This window comes from Calliphora vicina, chromosome 5 (genome assembly GCF_958450345.1).
Source record: "Calliphora vicina chromosome 5, idCalVici1.1, whole genome shotgun sequence".
NCBI classification, from domain to species: domain Eukaryota; kingdom Metazoa; phylum Arthropoda; class Insecta; order Diptera; family Calliphoridae; genus Calliphora; species Calliphora vicina.
In genome coordinates, this window is record NC_088784.1 from 57,014,386 (window position 1) to 57,033,696 (window position 19,311).

A 19,311-nucleotide genomic window follows, 5' to 3' on the forward strand; every position below is an offset into this window, starting at 1 on the left:
ATTCAGAATAGTAAATTAATAATGAGAAAACAGAAATATAATTGAGAAAATAAAAATTAATGTCGAGAAACAAAATATGTATCTTATTTTTTAATATATATTTTTTTTATAAAATACAAGCTACAAGTATGTATGAATTTAAGCGTGTTTATATCTAATGTAAATTTATTATTTCTCAATTTTAATCTAAGTTTTCTCAACATCAACTAGTATTTTCTAAATATTGTTACGTTTTAGCCTTTCCAAAACGTGGGTTTATTTCCTTTAAATAAACCGGATACTTTTGATTGCAAATAAAAGCCGTTTAGTAGTTTGAAAATTGTAACAACTCTTTATTTATTTAAAATGTACAACAACCACAGAATTAAATAGTCACTCAATGTTTTTTATACACGTTTATAAATTCGTAGAAATACAGACAGACTTTATAATGTACACGAATTCACTTGTAAAACACTGCACTTAGTTGAAGTTTATTCGAAAAGCGTCTCTGATAAACTCACTAACTACTGCAACCTCCGCCACTATTTATAACATCTAGAATGCTCTATTTCTACAATGTTCTTTAACTGAATATTCGAATTCGAATATACGGTCGCAGCAAACAGCGTTGCCAACTTACTATCAATGGTCAACTGAAAGCTTTTATTTGATAATGCCCACAGATATGTTACAGTTTGCTATTACAGCACTGTTATTTGAAAGCATTATGCTACATTTAAATCAGCCCTTAAAATCGTTATATTTGAATTCAAGTAAAAATTTCGTAACAATATTAATTTAGATTTCTCAATTAATATTTGTTTTTTCTCAATACAAAATTGGATTTCTTAACTTCAATTTGTATTTGCTCAATATTACTTTCCATTTTTAAAATTTTAATTGTTTTTTTTTTTCAATATGTATTTGCTATTCTGAATTTCAATGTGTAATTTTCAATATTATTTTAGATTTCTTAGAGTTAACTCAAAAACAGCTGTATCGATTTTAATGAAATGTTCAGGGAATCTTCTGAATAGCCTAGCGGGTAATATTGTAAAGACATATTTTTGAGTTTCTGTCTATGGGAACATTATACCGCTAATCTATATATATAAAAATTAATGTGTGTATGTATGTTCTGAATGGATTCAAAAACGGCTTAATCGATTTTTATGAAATTTTCAGGGAATCTTCAGAATAGACTATCGGGTAATACTATAAAGTCAGATTTTTGGTCTGTAATAAAAGAATTTGGCAAAAAAAATTTTATTTTGCAAAAAAAAACATTTGTCCAAAATTTTTTTTCTCTCGTTTCGTTGTACTCTGAAGCGAATAATTTGTTGTAAGCGAAGAAACTCGTCCGGTACTATTCAAAAAAATATATTTTGAATAACTCTGCGAATTCCACTTTTAATAAAATATAACGGTTTATTCAAATAAAATTTGTTTTCATTTAGTTTTTTTACAAAAATGCCAACAAAAAACACGCATTGATATAAACACAACCAAATCACGGAAGATCAGGGAAAGAAGAGCAGCTGAAACAGCTGCGGAAGGCGAATCACGTCTGGAGGAAAATCGCGAAAGAGCATTACATCTAGAGCCGGGAATCACGGCTCTAGAACGGGAATCACGGCGTCAGCAAATGCGTCGCAGTTCATCTTCATAGAGAGATTCAGAGATACTGGAACAGCATATCGAAAGACTAGAAGCCAATCGCTCTCGAATGGCTCGATTAAGAGAATGAATCGATTTAAAGTCCGGTAATGTGCTGTTCGAACGGTAAAATTATTCTGCCACCAATTATTGAGCCGCTTCTAAGTAACATTTCCGGTACCACTCCGATTTCCAAGCACTTCCTTCAAAATATCCGAAAGTACAACTAATGCTTTCAAATGGTGTCCTTGGGTACTTCGGATCAACAAGTATCGTAAACAACGTCGGCTTTATGCCCACTTTTAAAGTTCAAGGCCAAATGTCAAGCCATTGTGGACAAGGTATTCCCAAGAAACTGCCCGGCGAAACAATGAAATACAAATCGATTGACACAGTAATGAACGAAGGACAAGCCGTCAATTATCCTACTGAATTTTTGAATTCATTGGAACCAGCCGGAATGCCACCACATGTATTAACATTAAGGTTACATCACCGACTTTGTCCGACACTGTATATTAAAATCGAGATGCAATATAAAACAGATGTTTTGTAAGGGCCAGAAACGCTGAATGGACTCAGCTAGTAGTAGTGTTTATAAAAACCGACTTTTAAAAAAATCGGTTTGTTGGTTAACCGAAAATTGGCCTTTTTTAGAAAACCATTTTTCGGTTAACCGGCTTCGAAAAAACCGGTTAAACCGGTTTTCTTCCGACATTGAAAGGAATTAATTTAAAGGTTTAAACCAAAGTATAACGTTTAAACAATGCATTTTTATATGTAGACATTACATGTACATTAGAGTGACAATCATTGTATGGAATTTTTTTTTTTTAATTTTGAGGGTACCGGTGGAATATTATGATACTAGGCCTAAAAGTTAATTGCTGAAAATTTGAGCCAAATCGGACAAAATCGAGGTCAAAGTTCAGATATATGCGAAATTTTACTATATATATGAAATAAATTTGTGAAACTTCTTAACTTTCTATATTATTTTACAGATTTATTTATATTAATGAAAATAACAGTAAAAAAAAACTTGGAGTTTAACCCAATATCTCAATTGGGTCAAAATGACCCACAAACTGTATTATCGCTAAAATTCGGAAAAAATTCAATTTTTGTAAAAAAATTGCTACTAAATAAATACTTTTGCAATTGAATGCAAAATAATCGAAATGTAAAAAATTGGTTAAAAAGTGTTAGGTCCATTATTACAACTTGCCTTTATAGTTAAAGTTAACTTTAAGAGTACCTTTTTCTATTGCTTAAAGTTACCTTTAACTATAAAGGCAAGTTGTAATAATGGGCCTTAAAGTTATTAAAAATTCCCCAGACCATTAACATGTCTCAGGCCACTTGAACAATAAAGTTAGGAAAAAAAATTAACATTTTTTGTGAAATATTAAAATAAAAGGTAAATTTTACTTTTTGTCTTCGTATCATACCGCTAACCTCTTCGCAGGTGTGACCAAAAAAAATTATTTTTTTTAACAGCAGTTTCAAATCTCCATTTTCAATTTTTTAAACATTTTGTTAAAAAAAATTCAGAAGTTATTGATCAACACATTGGGATTTATTGTGATTTTGAGTAATTTTGAAAGCGAAATATATTTATGATAAGTGTAGGCGATGAGAAGGAATGTATTTAAATTTTATGTGTTTCGATGGGTCAGGTCTAGGAATCGAGATATATCGATTTGAAATTAGTATGTATCGTATAGGAAAAATTTTATTTTTTTTTTGAAAATCTAGACTCTGGATCAGGGATTGCCATTTCATAGCACAATTGTGCAGAATTTTTTTCAGAAATTCATTAAGCATTGTTTTTGGTTGGTTTTTGGACGAAGCATATCAAACATAGCCGCCAGATTTGACGATTTCTTTCTCGAAAATTACGATTTTCTGCATTATGAAAATATGGTACTATTTTATGAAATAGTTAAAGAATTTTCTCATTTTGTTGGTGAATATTTAGATTTTGAATTTTGTCAATTAAAATTTTTAGATTTTAAATCAATTTTTGTAAATAAATTACTGAAATAAAACGTAAAAATTCTAAAGCACCTTTTTCTATTTTGACAAAATTTATTCAGAATATAATAACATCAATTGAAGCCGCCAAGCTTGAATTTATGCTTTAATCTCAGGCATTATTACCTTCCAAATGGACCAAATGCTATATTTTAATGAAATTATATTTAAAAAGTAATGTCAGATATTGTTCATTCGGGTCATAATAAAGATTATAGACATTAAATTATATTTTGTGTTTTATTTAAAATTAAAAAAACTTCTGAATAAAACCTTATATTATAATTAAATTGGGCTTTACTTTTTTATTTTAGTGATCCCTTATTTATAAACTTCAATTTTAAGAAATGTTTTTTTGATAAATGTGATGTTTTCGTTCACTTTTTAAATAGAAATTTAAAATTCCTGTTAGAATTCTTTACCTTTTTAATTTTCCGATTTTTTTGACGATTTTTAAAATTCGAAATGACGATTTTTGTCTTTTTTATCGGGATATTGACGATTTTTTCCCAAATTCATCTGGCAGCCCTGATAGCAAACACAATTGAATAATGGATAGGGTATTCAATCGATTAACCGTTAATCGGTTAACCGATTAATTTTGGACGGTTAACTGTTCGAATAATTTGAAATTGCCGATTTTCAAATAACAAATAAACCGATTAATTTGTGTCGATTAACCGATTAACCTAAATTCCTTTATTTGCACTTTAAAATTTTTTTTGTATTTATTTTTCCGTTTCAATTCAAATACAAATTTCAAATTAAAATTAGATATTTTTTGAACATGTATAAAAACTTTTTTCATATCTAAACAAAACTATTAAATAATCAAAATCTAAAACAATCCAAAAAGGAATATTCTTTATCATGCTTTCGATTTCTCCAACATATACAATCAGCGAGAGAGTTTTTTTTCCAAGAAAAGTTTTATTAAATCTAAAGAAAAAAATCGTTTAAATTATATTCTTTTTATAAAAAAAATATTTCAGATGATGTCACTAAAACCCTAAAAAACTCACACATCGTTCATTTGCTACAACAACGTCATAATTCAAAAAAAGTAGTTTCGAGAAAAACGTCTTTGAATGTTTTATGACATTTTACTATTTCTTAAATAAATTTTCAACAAATCATGCGATTTCAGAAATATAAATAGTACATGTTAATATCTTTCTAATCCGTATTTAACCCAAATTTTTACTTATCAATATATGAGAAAACATGAATTTTAATTTTGATGTTTACAACAAAAAAACACTCTCATACAAAAAATAACTGACTTTTTTGAAAACTGATAAAACTTTATTTTTCAGTTCAAAAAACACGGATTTTGAGTTATGACGTTGTTGCAGCAAATAGGCGATATGTTAACAAAAATTATCTCAAATACCTTATTTGCTGTTTTTTATGTTTTTGTACACAAAATTTTGTTGTTTTATTTTCAATTTAAAATGAACATATAAATTATTCGGTTAATCGAATAATTTTAAATTAACCGATTATTAACCGAATAAATCTAAACCTCGATTAATTATTTGCTCGATTAACCGATTAAACCAGAAACCCGATTAATTGAATACCCTAATAATTGAACACAAAACAACAAAGTCAGAAATAAATAAAAAATTTTAGAGAATTTCGGCCGTATAATGTATATTCTTTTATTTCCTTAAAATTTTAATTACATTAATTTAATAAATTGATTATTATATCTGGCAAAAATTCTAAATCTAAACATTCTTTATTTTGTTCTTATTTTAAGTGTTTGATATTATGTTTTCTGGGTAGCTCTCTCACAAATACAATGCAAGTTTTAGTCTTGGCAATCCCTGCTCTAGATGTTCGTGTTGCTAACAGGATGATCGTGTTTTTTGTGTTTACAAAGTTACCATCTACATAAACAAGTTATTTCATACGTTGGCATATAATTAGCATGGGTAATATTTATGTTCTACATAATTATAAATGCATTTTTGTGCATTTAACTGTTGCAACAATAAAACATTTATTAAATTATAGAATTATTTGTTTAATTTTCTTAACTCTTTTGGCGAAACATTTGTTGGAAAAAGTAGTAAATCTGTTTTCTTAGAATTCGCTTTTATTGCAAGTAAATAATACGGCAACGCTTTGAAACAATAGCGGAGTTCAGTATTAAGTGCGAATGGTATTGCATCATTGCAAATGCAAAATTGTAAATGTTTTTGTGTGTATTTTGTTATTGGATTACGGTAAAATTTTGCATTTGCAATGATGCTTGACCATTCGCACTTAACAGTGAATACCGATAATGTGTGAGTAAAACGATATATGCAAGGTGCATTTAATAAGGTGCCATCGGCAGCACAGCTGATTATAGAAATAGAACGCACAAATGTCAAACTTCATATATAAAAAATATTCGCCCGTACGCCCGTATGTCAAACTCTATATATAAACAAGTAAGAGTGCTATATTCGGCTGTGCCGAATCTTATATACCCTTCACCAAATTATACTTCAAAATTTTAAATATTTTTAGGTAAACAAAATTTAATTTTTTTTCCAGTTGTTTTTTTGAATTTTTTGGAAAAAAAATTTTTTCGATTGTTATTTTAATTTTTTTTTTTTAAATTTAAATTTTTTTTTTTTTAAATTTTAAAATTTTTTTTTTTAAATTTAAAATTTTTTTTTTTTTAAATTTTAAAAATTTTTTTTTTTAAATTTAAAAAAATTTTTTTTTGTTTTTTCAATTTTTTTTTTTTAAAAAAAAATTCGGGTTCAAAATTTTTTTTCCCGATTTTGACCCATTGTAGGTCCAACTTACTATGGTCTTATATACGTCGTTGCAAATGTCTTTGAAATATCTATCATTAGATATCCATATTGTCTATATTAATGTCTTAGTAATCCAGATATAGGTAAAAAAATAGGTCAAAAATCGAGGTTGTCTTGGTTTTTTCCTCATATCTCAGCCATTTGTGGACCGATTTTGCTGATTTTAAATAGCAAAATTCTCGAAAGCATGTCTGACAGAATTATTGAAGATTTGGATCCCGAAGATATCTGGGGTCTTCAGAAAACTGATTTCAACAGACAGACAGACAGACAGACAGACAGACAGACATACAGACAGACAGACAGACAGACAGACAGACAGACAGACAGACAGACAGACAGACAGACAGACAGACAGACAGACAGACAGACAGACAGACAGACAGACAGACAGACAGACAGACAGACAGACAGACAGACAGACAGACAGACAGACAGACAGACAGACAGACAGACAGACAGACAGACAGACAGACAGACAGACAGACAGACAGACAGACAGACAGACAGACAGACAGACAGACAGACAGACAGACAGACAGACAGACAGACAGACAGACAGACAGACAGACAGACAGACAGACAGACAGACAGACAGACAGACAGACAGACAGACAGACAGACAGACAGACAGACAGACAGACAGACAGACAGACAGACAGACAGACAGACAGACAGACAGACAGACAGACAGACAGACAGACAGACAGACAGACAGACAGACAGACAGACAGACAGACAGACAGACAGACAGACAGACAGACAGACAGACAGACAGACAGACAGACAGACAGACAGACAGACAGACAGACAGACAGACAGACAGACAGACAGACAGACAGACAGACAGACAGACAGACAGACAGACAGACAGACAGACAGACAGACAGACAGACAGACAGACAGACAGACAGACAGACAGACAGACAGACAGACAGACAGACAGACAGACAGACAGACAGACAGACAGACAGACAGACAGACAGACAGACAGACAGACAGACAGACAGACAGACAGACAGACAGACAGACAGACAGACAGACAGACAGACAGACAGACAGACAGACAGACAGACAGACAGACAGACAGACAGACAGACAGACAGACAGACAGACAGACAGACAGACAGACAGACAGACAGACAGACAGACAGACAGACAGACAGACAGACAGACAGACAGACAGACAGACAGACAGACAGACGGACATGGCTTAATCGACTCCGCTATCTATAAGGATCCAGAATATATATACTTTATAGGGTCGGAAATGAAAAATGTAGAAATTACAAACGGAATGACAAACTTATATATACCCTTCTCACGAAGGTGAAGGGTATAAAAAATAAGTGAATTCGCCTGTATTTATTTCAATTCGCCACTGCTGTCACCTTGTTAAATACGCCTTGGAAATATGCATACAAACAAAAAAGCCGAACTTTTGTTTACAACACGAACATCTTACACAAATATACATTCACAACAAATAATACAAATTTTTGGATGAAGATTTTTATTTTTGGCTACTTCAATTACTACCTCAACTGCTACTTCTTCTACTACGTCAATTGCTTCCTCAACTGCTACCTATATTACTACTAAATTTTAAAAGTAGCAGAAATAATGGAAAACAAATGAACTGCTACTTTAAAACTTTTTCTTTTTTAAGGTAGTAATACAAAACAAATTACCCTGCTACTTTTAAATTTGTCTTTTATTGCTACTAATACAAAGTAAATTAATAAAGTAGACTATTAATAAAGTAGACTCAGTAGAACAGCTGACTATTTTTTTTATTCGGTCTGAATTGTCAATTCACTTGTGGTTGTTGTGGCGAAAAATACAACAAGCCCAAAAGCAAAAACAACAGCTCAGACCTTAAACCAAAAACAAAATTGCTTGTGGTTTTTGTAAATGTTGTATTTGTTGTAGTACTGTCGCTACTTTATTAATTTACTTTGTACTACTACAACTACTGCTACTGAAATGTGAAGCACAGAATATGTGATGTGAAGGTAGCAGTAGTAATTGATTGACTCCGAGTTTTTATTAATTTTTTAATTAGACTACTTGTGTTTTTTTGTTGCTACTGCTACATGTAGTTTAGTTTTTTAAACACTGCATAATACGACCGATAGACAATAACAAAAAACCGTGTTCTTTTTTTTATTGTAGGATTGCCGCCACCTTATAATGAATTCGCCTTGGTTTAATTATTGTTACTTGATATTTGAAATTGTGCGTAAGAGAATGATCGGTAATTATTTTGTTACTTCTCTGTTTATTTTTGTTGTTTTGGTTTATTTTAGTAAAGTTATTACTTTGAAGCGAATAAAATCAGTTGTGTTTTGATTAGATAACTTGGCAAGACGAATTTATAGAAGGTGACCATAGAAGAACAGTTGATTATTTTTTCTTTCATTTGTTTAGATAATTTAACTGTCAATTCACATGTGTTTGTTGTGGCGAAAAATACAGCAAAAACAACAACAGGCATCTGTTGTACCTGTTGTTTTTGTACATGTTGTATTTGTTGTAGTTCTGTCGTCACCTTCTATAAATTCGTCTTTTTAACTTAGATTTGATTACGAAAATAGTTTAAGGTTTTAAATTATTTTGTATCACTGTTTCGTTTCTCGTTGTTTATAGTGTATATAAATCAGTGCATTTGTGGTGTTAAAATTTAATATTTTAAAAAAATATATATAATTATATCAATAAAAATCACAAACTGTTATTATTTATGAACAAGATAATTTTTTAAATTCTCGTATTAGTTTATATTTTTTGGCTCGCGAAAAATTGTTTTAAAATACTTGTTAAATAGTGAGTTTTAATTATTTTATGGAGCTTAAAGTATTTGTGACTGTGTTTGCTAACACCCCGTGTTTTGAGGCTGAATATTATAACCTGGTTTTACTTATTACACAGGTCAACAGCAAAAAATGTCTTGACTAACCACTATATAGATTTGATGCATCATGGCTACCTAAGTACAAAAATGGTAAAAATTTTCAATTTAAGTAAAATTATAAATTTTGTTAGACGTTTCTTCACATAATTAATGATAACTCAAAAATGGTTAGTTGAGATTTATGTACATGCATAACATTTAATCCGTTTATATATATGGTTTCAATCAGCTCAGTAGTTTCGGAGTTATAATAACAAATCAAAGCAAAAAATATATTTTTTACGTGAAAATATAAATTAAACACGTGTATTTTGTTATTATAATAAAAACAAAAAACATGTAAAATGTCCACTCAAAGTACACGCTTGTAAGCATATACAATTTTCTGAAAATAAGCGAATTCACTTAATTGTGAATAAATAATTCATCGCTTTTTATGATTGATATCTCATTTTGTTCCTATTACATGTGGCTTTGCGATTAAGCGATATTTCTGAACAATTTCCGCCGTTTTAGATTTTTTATGATTTTGAAAAAGTGCTATTTTCACATAAAAAATATATTTTTTGAATCATTTGTTATTATAACTTCGGAAATACTGAGCCGATTGAAACGCAATACATATGTGAAAATATGTACATAGCTTGGAGATAATGTTTTCAAAATTCAATCAATCGAAAGAAGAACATTAACTACTCAATTTTATGTACATATGTACATATATCAAACAAAAAACTAAAATTTTGTGAAAATGAGAGAATTCACTTAATTGTGAATAAATTCGAAAATGATCAATCGATTTTTATGATCGATATCTCATTTTGTTGCTATTACATGTGGCTTTGTGATAAAGTAATAAACCTTAACAATTTCTGCCATTTTCGATTTTTCATGATTTTTTTAAAACAAAAAAATGCTATTTGCTATTATAACTCCGAAACTACTGAGCCGATTAAAACGCAATGTTAAAGACTATGTAAATTAAAATTTTTCTAAGTAAACTGTAGTTTTTCTTAACAGAATGCTACCGTTATTTGCACCAAAATCTTTATTCAATAGACATGTTAAAAATAAAGATTTCCAATCACAATGTTCAAATATCAGCTAATATTTTATAAAAATACATAACTCGTAGTAATTAGCTACATCGTGCACTGTTCTTCTATGTTTAGTACTGCAATAGTCGGCAATGCAGTGTACAAAAATATATCACAAAACGGCAAGATTCTGTAAATTTTCTGCTCGTTGTTGTTTTTGAATCCACAAAAAATAACAAAAATGTATTTTCAATTACGAAATTATCAATTCAATAATTTTTGTATTTAAAGTTCAACCAATAAAGAAAATTTGTATATTCAATTGTCAAAATTATCAAATTCAAAACACAAAATTCAACAGAAAATATCAGACAATTTTATGTTTGAGCACATGAATACTTGTTTCAATATAATTGAAACCAGTTCAATTTGTGATATATATTTGAATTAAAAAGGTTTAAGTAATAGTTTTTTCAGTGTTATACACTATTGTTTTATTGAGTGGACGATATATTATATATCAGCATATTGGATATTGTGTCTTTTCAAAAATGTGTACAATTTTTAAGAATTAAAGTCTTTTTGCAAAAATATGCGAAAAATGTTAAAATGTTATTAGGGTATATTTTCTTTATCATTTTGTATACCCTACACCACCATATGTTTATAAAATCAAAAGTTGTAAAGAGATTTTAATCATTTAGAGCTTGTTTTGTTTGGAACTTGTTTTCTATACGCTTAGAAAAAATTAACAGCGTAGCTTCATTTCCGTGCCGTTTCATGCCGTTTTAAAAACAATAATTTCGAAATTTTGCTAAAAAAAATAATTTTTTGTTTGCCAAAAAAATATCGGACTAACCGTTTTTGAGTTATCATTAATTATGTGGACTAACGTCTAAAAAAATTTTTATAAATTTCCTCTCCATAGAATTTAAAATTTGGACCATATTTGTACTACATACTGGAACCACAATACATCAAAATTGTGTAGGCTCTAAAATTTTGATTACTGTTAGGCCGATTTTTTCTACCTAATTCCAGACCGAAAATTCCGTAGAACTACTAGGTTCACATAAACATCTTCAAATTACTTGAACATGGTATTTATAAAACTAGTTTATATCGTCCCCTCAATAAAACAATAGTGTATACGAATATACACCATTATTTTTTATTGCATAATAATCTACATAACTGATTCTATATGTGGTGAAAAGATCAATTGAAATATTACTTTTGTTCTAGATGTCTACTAACACAAACATTTTAAACTCAATTATTTCGAAATGGCAAATAAATTATACACTATTGTTTTATTAAGGGGACGATATGTATTTGAGTATTATTCCTAATATGTAATATGATTTATGTATGTTACACTAGGGTGGACCTTAATAAACAAATGTTAGATTTTTGCCAGTCTCACGCTCAGTTTGGTGAACATTGGTAAAAAAAATCATCCTGAAAAATGTTTAGGTAAATCGGTTGGGATTTAGACGTGCCGCAAGCCTTCTGAATTTTTGAGATGCATTTATAAGGGGAAAAATGCAATTCTTTCAGTTTTTGTAAAAACTATGCCTTTAAAAAATTACTTTTGCAAAAATCCAACTTTTGTTTATTAAGGGTCACCCTAATGTTACACATGTGTATAATGGGTAAAATATAAAAACAACCCTTTTAATATTATGTGAATGGTAGAGTGTTGCATGTATCACTTCTGTGTAGATGATAAATAAGACCCTTTTATTTCACACTTGTGGTTAAGTGAAATATTCTTATCACCCGTGTGTGTATGTTTACCACGCGCATTGATAAGGATAATAGATAAGTCACATGTGTATTATCACGTGCGCATGTATCCTAGATTAGTTGTTAGATTTTAGTGTTTAGTTCCTAGTACTCTGTTCATATTTGCGAAAAATTATGGTTTTTTCATGCGAAAATGTTTGTATGCTACAAATAATCAGCTGTTGGTTTTAATTTCGTGCGAAAGAAGTTCTGCTTATGTTATTTCGTATTAAAAAATCAATGTTGCCAGATTATTTCACATGTTTTTCAAAAAAATTTATTTGATGTAAATTGTATTAATATAATAGCTTCAATGCTTCAGATCCAACGGAAAGCTGTAATATATCAACCAAAGTTTTCGATTTCAGTTGAATCTACTTTCAATTATTTCTTCTTGGAATATGTCAGGTATTTCATCAACAGACACAATAAAAAGGATTTCGAAGTAAATTAATTTTCCAGACATCTAGAATAGAATCATGTGCTGTTTAAAAATTAATATGAAAAAGAAGAAAAGAAGGTACCTATGTCACAGACATCAAATTCGTACGAAAATGAAAACTAAAACATATTTAGCTACTATATCAATAGTAGGCGTAGATGGATTTTAGATTGTGTGCATTAGACATGCCCTTAAAAAATAGATTTGCTTTGGGTGCACCTTATTTTGTTCATTGGAAGCTAAAAATAAAAAAATTTAAGTGCAATCGGATAACTAGACCCCATGTCGGAAATCGATTGAATGTTGTAAAATTGAGTAAATAATGGTACTTTTTCCGATGTCTTAAAAAAGCCCTATTTAAATAAAATTGTCTAAACATTTCTAATCTTCTAGAGAAAATTGTCTTGCTAACAAGAAACAATAAGAAAATTATATTTTGTCAAATTAAAATTGGAAAATAAATTAAGTATTATTGGTTTCCTAAGTTCTTCTCGAAATGTTTATACGGACTCCTAAAGTGAAGCGGATCTCCATCTAAGAACAGTTGATTTAGAAGTTCTGAGTTTTGTGTCAAAATAATCAAATTAAAAATTGTTTTTGTATTTCATTTCGTTTACCCATAGATGTTTGAATATAAACATTTTCGTACATCCAACTGATAACCTTATATAAATTGACACCAATACAAATCATTAATACCTAATTTTATATTTCAAATTTTTTTTAAAAGAAATTTAAATCAGAATCTTCTAAACTACTGGCCTGAACAAATTGCAGGGAGGTCATAGGCATCCCCTGCAATAAGACAATTACTTTTTTTATCATCCTGTTAGAAAACAAGGTCAAAAAGAGGGTGTCAAAGTCGACCATCTCTGTTTAGTTTCTAACTCATATAAATACGGTTTTGTTATTAAGCAAGTGGGGAGGTAAATAAACTACTGCTTATTTCACTAAAGCTGCCCACACACGGATGATTTGTTCGTGTTCGACTTGTTAATGGGGATGTGCGCGAACAAAATCACAACTAATTGAAAATTTTCAATCACAAATCAGGCGAACAAATCATTCCGTGTGTGGCCAGCTTAAGATATATAAATTATAGCTTAAGAGAATTGTATTTAAGTGTAAATTTTAATTTTATAAAATTACATTACTTTTTGACTTCCACGTCGCGACGTAGCAACATCAATAAAATATAAAAAAATAAGACGGTATCCAGATAGAACAGTAACAATAAAAGAAAATCTATTTTGGCAAAAATATCGCCAGCCAAAACGCCATTTTTGCTTTTCATACAAATTCGTCCAAAATCATTGTCGACAGTGGTTGTGGTCCCAATTGTAATCATGCTGGATTTTAAACAAAATGTATCCTGTTTGAGATAATAATTCAATAGCATACATACAGTTAAAGTATTTATGCCATTTCTAAGCAGGTATTTCATATTTCAAACTCTTCTTAAGAAAACCAAGTACCTGCATATTAATTAGGGAAAACCAATTACAAGGTTTTATGAGTTTCATGTACCTAGATTAATAACATACAAATATTTGAAGTAAAAGTGCGATTTCAATTTTAAAATAATTTAGTCGTACAAATATTTTCACCATTAAAACATCGTATCTTCCTTTACGGTTTTTGATATTGTTTTTAAATATTTTCTAACCAATCACATAAGTTGTTGTGTTGTATTTCGGTGTCTATTAAAAATTTAAAAAATGATACAAAAGAATTGTTGTAAGTTGTAATAACATTATTAATGTGTATTTGGTAGAGTATTCATCAAATATTTTAATTTTAAAATTACACTATTAAATTTGTGATTCGGTGGCTGAGTTTCGTGGAAAACATTTTAGTAGTGAAGTTTTTTAAAATGTAACCATAACACTTTGTTTTCAATATTTTCAAAGTACCCAAAAATAACTATTATAATCGGATCATTACTTTAAAACAAAGACTTACTTAATTCGAATTTCAATTGCATTTACGTAATTTCGTAAATTTATATTAAAGGAACCAAAAAGAAAGCGGACACAGTCACTAAGTGGTCAAAATTGTATTGAATACATTGATAGTTCCAACACAGTTCCTGCATACGTAATAAAATCCTATATGTATGTATATTATACACCTCTCTGTTATATTTAAAATATGAAATCTAAAAGAGAAAATGCACATGGCTGATGGGTAAATGTGTGCTGTATTGTTTACAAATAAAAATACTGGATAATAAAATTCAAATATTTATTATACCTAATACCAAACATATGGCGACTATGTTGATTTTGTCATTCCGTTGGTAACACATCGAAAAATTTCAATTCTAAAATCCCGGGAAATTGTGCGAAAATTGTTTTCCTTAGTTTTTTTGATGTTTTTTGAACTTGACTTTCTCTAAAGAAGCTTAAAGCTCCAAAACAAATGCAGAGGTTCCATACAATAAAAAAAGATTTGACCCAAATAGACCAATAACAAGTTCATTATTCAAAATATTCCAAAAACTCGTGAATGTTCACGGCTGTCACAGAATCTATTCTATCGAAAGTGGTATTATTTTAGTATTTTTCACATAGAGTACAACAAAAATTATTGGAATAAAACCACCGTGGAATTGAATTTTGTTTAACATTATTGAGTTTTCTTCAAGTTTTAATTAACATATTTACTTAATTTTTGATTTAATAAGCAAAACATTTCCTATTCAAAATAAAAAAATGTAAAGAAATTTTTTTGATTTTTAACGAAGTCTACATTCTTAAAATTGATAATTGGATATTTTTCTGATCTTTGAGATAAAGTGGGAAACGCACGTTCCAATTTTACGACTTTTAGGAAAAGCTAAAAAATTCTAAAAATGGTACTAAAATGCCAATAAAATAATATTATGTTCAAACAATAAGTTTTTTTCGGGGTTTTCATTGTTGTTAAATAACATTAAAGAGAATTTCGACTACATATTTTAAATAAAATAAAAAAATATTTAGAAAATAATTAAAATTGCAGATCTGAAAATAACACCAACGAAAATAACGTGAACTGAACAATTATGCTCCATTTATTTGTTTTATTATACAACAGTAAAAATTGTATAGGGTCTAGGTTAAAAAATGTACAGATATTGACTATTTTCATTACCAAACAAACCACATAACAGAGTGTGTTGGTGAAAAATTTCAGCTTTCGTTTGTGCTCTATCGTGTTTTCAACAGACAGACGCACTGTGGGAAAAATTACCAATTTATCTTAGAATTCTATGATAGCTGCTACTAAAAAATGCATTCAACATTTTTCGATTGATATGTTAATTATGAAAATACAGGGCCGTAAATAAATGCAATGAATAAGTAGTACGTTCATGAGCCATTTTGGTTTCATGTTTCACATATTGTTGTCAAAATTTCTTAATGTGAAAAGGGATTAGAAAAAAGTACCCCTAATTGCCGTCAAACTAATTTTTGAATTTGAATCTGGACCTAATAAAGTAAGTCTGGACAAAAAATTGGCTGCTACAAAGTGCCACAAAGTATAATTTTAAGCAATTGTTTAACCATCTGGCTCTGGCACCAATATTTTTCTGGGAACCATGGCACTATTTACATTTGTAAATACGTTTAATTTCTTGTATAATTTCCTATATAATCATATTGTTCGGGATACTCAACCATTAGGGATACTGGTGTAGCCATCCTTAATTTCACCACAATAGTACCAGGCTTCAAATAACTAGGACCAAAACAGTGTTTAAAATTGCATATATAAATAGGGTTAAACAAATATAACTTGTGGGCGATATTCAAGTGTTTGTTTTTTATGGGTTTTTTGCCATAAAATTTTGATTTATTTTGTTGAACTTTAATATCAAAAGAAATCAGGGACCGTAACAATTATGACATTTATAATAAAAATCACAACATAATTGTTATTTTCTGAGTTTTATTTTTTTTGTCAGAAATAATTGTTATTTTCTGATTTTTATTTTTTTTGTCAGAAATAATTGTTATTTTTGATTTTTATTTTTTTTTTGTCAGGAATATTTGTCAGACTTTGAGTTTTATTTTTTTTGTCAGCAATATTTGTCAAACTTTGAGTTTTATTTTTTTTGTCAGACTTTGATTTTTATTTTTTTTGTCAGAAATAATTGTTATTTTTTGATTTTTTTTTTTGTCAGATTTTTATTTTTATACCCTTCACCACGAGTGGCAAGGGTATATATAAGTTTGTCATTCCGTTTATAATTTCTACATTTTTCATTTGCGACCCCACAAAGTATATATATTCTGGATCGTTATAGATAGCGGTGTCGATATCGCCATGTCCGTCTATTGAAATCAACTGTATGTTGAAATCAACTTTCCGTAGCCCCCAAATAACTTACAAGCATGATTGATACGTCAATATATCGGGAATTCTTCCGGCTCGGTTGCCATTTAAAATCGAGAAAATCGGCCCACAAATGGCTGAGATAACGGGACAACCTCGATTTTTGGCCTATTTTTGATCTATATCTGGATAACTAAGTCATTAATATAGGCATTTTTTTGGTAAAAAAAATTTATGACAAAAAAATTTTTTTGGAAAATAATATTTATGACAAAAAAAATTTGTTGGTAAAAAAAAAAATTTATGAACAAAAAAATTTTTTGTTAAAAAAAAAATTCGGGTTAAAAAATATTTTTCCCGATTTTGACCCATTGTAGGTCAAAGCCTTATATACATACATCGTTGCAATGGACTTTGAAATATCTATCATTAGATATCCATAATGCCTATATTAATGACTTAGTTATCCAGATATAGATCAAAAATAGGCCAAAAATCGAGGTTGTCCCGTTATCTCAGCCATTTGTGGGCCGATTTTCTCGATTTTAAATGGCAACCGAGCCGGAAGAATTCCCGATATATTGACGTATCAATCATGTTTGTAAGTTATTTGGGGGCTACGGAAAGTTGATTTCAACATACAGTTGATTTCAATAGACGGACATGGCGATATCGACACCGCTATCTATAACGATCCAGAATATATAAAACACTCAAAGCTAGTAGAAGAAAAATTTAGTTGCTGCTCCTAAAAGTATGCACAACATATTTTTTATTATTTCTTTTATTACAAGCTTTTATTTAACTTGTAATGTTTTTTTTTAATATATATCACTTATTCCGCAGCATTTGAGTTTGTGTGTTTTTTTTACATTTCACTTACAAATTTGATGTTTGATGTCACCAGAATATATTCCCGATTTACCCTACCTACCTCTAATGTTCCATATAAACTTCAATATAAACATTTTTGACATTAATCAAAATCAGTGTAACTAAAAAATTTTTAATAAATCGGAATCAAATTACTGGTCCGATTGCAAAGTGATGTATTAACGAATCGTAGTGGAGGATCACCTATGGTTAGAAACATTTTGTACAGCTTTTAACTTGTACAAATATGGACATATTTCAATGAATGAAACTTTGTTATAAAGCAAGTGATTAGGTAAATAAATTCCTGATTGTTTCAATATGTTATCCATATCTCTTGTGGTTTAAAAGATATTTAAGTTTGAATTGTGAAATGTTTGGATTTTACCTTTACTTTTGTCTTTGTCAGAAATTTTTATCAGATTCTGATTTTCATTTCTTTGTCAGGAATCATGATGTAATAAGTAAGGTGAGAGCGTTTCGACAACAAACACAATATTTCTTGCTGACAAGTGCATAGGTTTTGTCAAATAAAAATTAAACAAATTTTATTTTGGCATCTTTTAGATTTTTTTAAGGCGATGTTTATTTTTTAAGTTAAATTTTATTGATACTCACCTGATTATTTTGTATATTTTATTTATTATTTTTATTAACGTTGATTTTAGCAAAATTTGGCTTCAAAATGTTGCTTTTCAGAATTAAAGACATTTTAATTTTTGTTAGAATTTTTGAATTTATTATTTTTTATGTCAACACACAATGTAAATAATCTTTGACAAAACCGTTACCAATGTAAACAAAAAAGCTTTTGTTATTTTTGCATATTAACTAAAAAACGACCGTTAAATTTAAATTATATTTGAAAAAGAAAAACGGTTTAATAATAGTGCTTTATCCAAATTTCATTATATTAAATCTTTTTATTCACATTTTCATTCATGATTTTGATTTAAAATTTTTTTTCTTGGAAAATAAAATTTATTAATTTTTCAAAATAAATTCAGTTTGACAAAACTCAAGCAACTTCAAAATAGATAAATAAGAATCAGCTGTGTTGTTGATTTCACCTTACTTAGTGCATCCTGGTCAGAAATATTTGTTATTTTTTTTGTTAGACTATGATTTTTATTTTTTGGCAGATATAAAAAATACCGAAAATGTGCCCCAAAAACTGAGTATTTTTGGAAAAGTACCTACTGTGACGTTATTTACCGTGTGATAGTGAACAGACTTTGTAAGTATTTAACAAACATATAGAGTTATACAAATATGGAGCTTTTTGAGGATCGGAGCTTTGCCTTTTTAGAATGTTTTAGTTTTTTAGTCAGACCTATTTTTTTTTTAAATTGGCCAAGTTTGAATAGGGGGTTTTGTGTCCGCTTAAGTGAACCAAATTTTTAAGATTCTTTCCGGATCATATAAAAATTGTATATAGTCCCG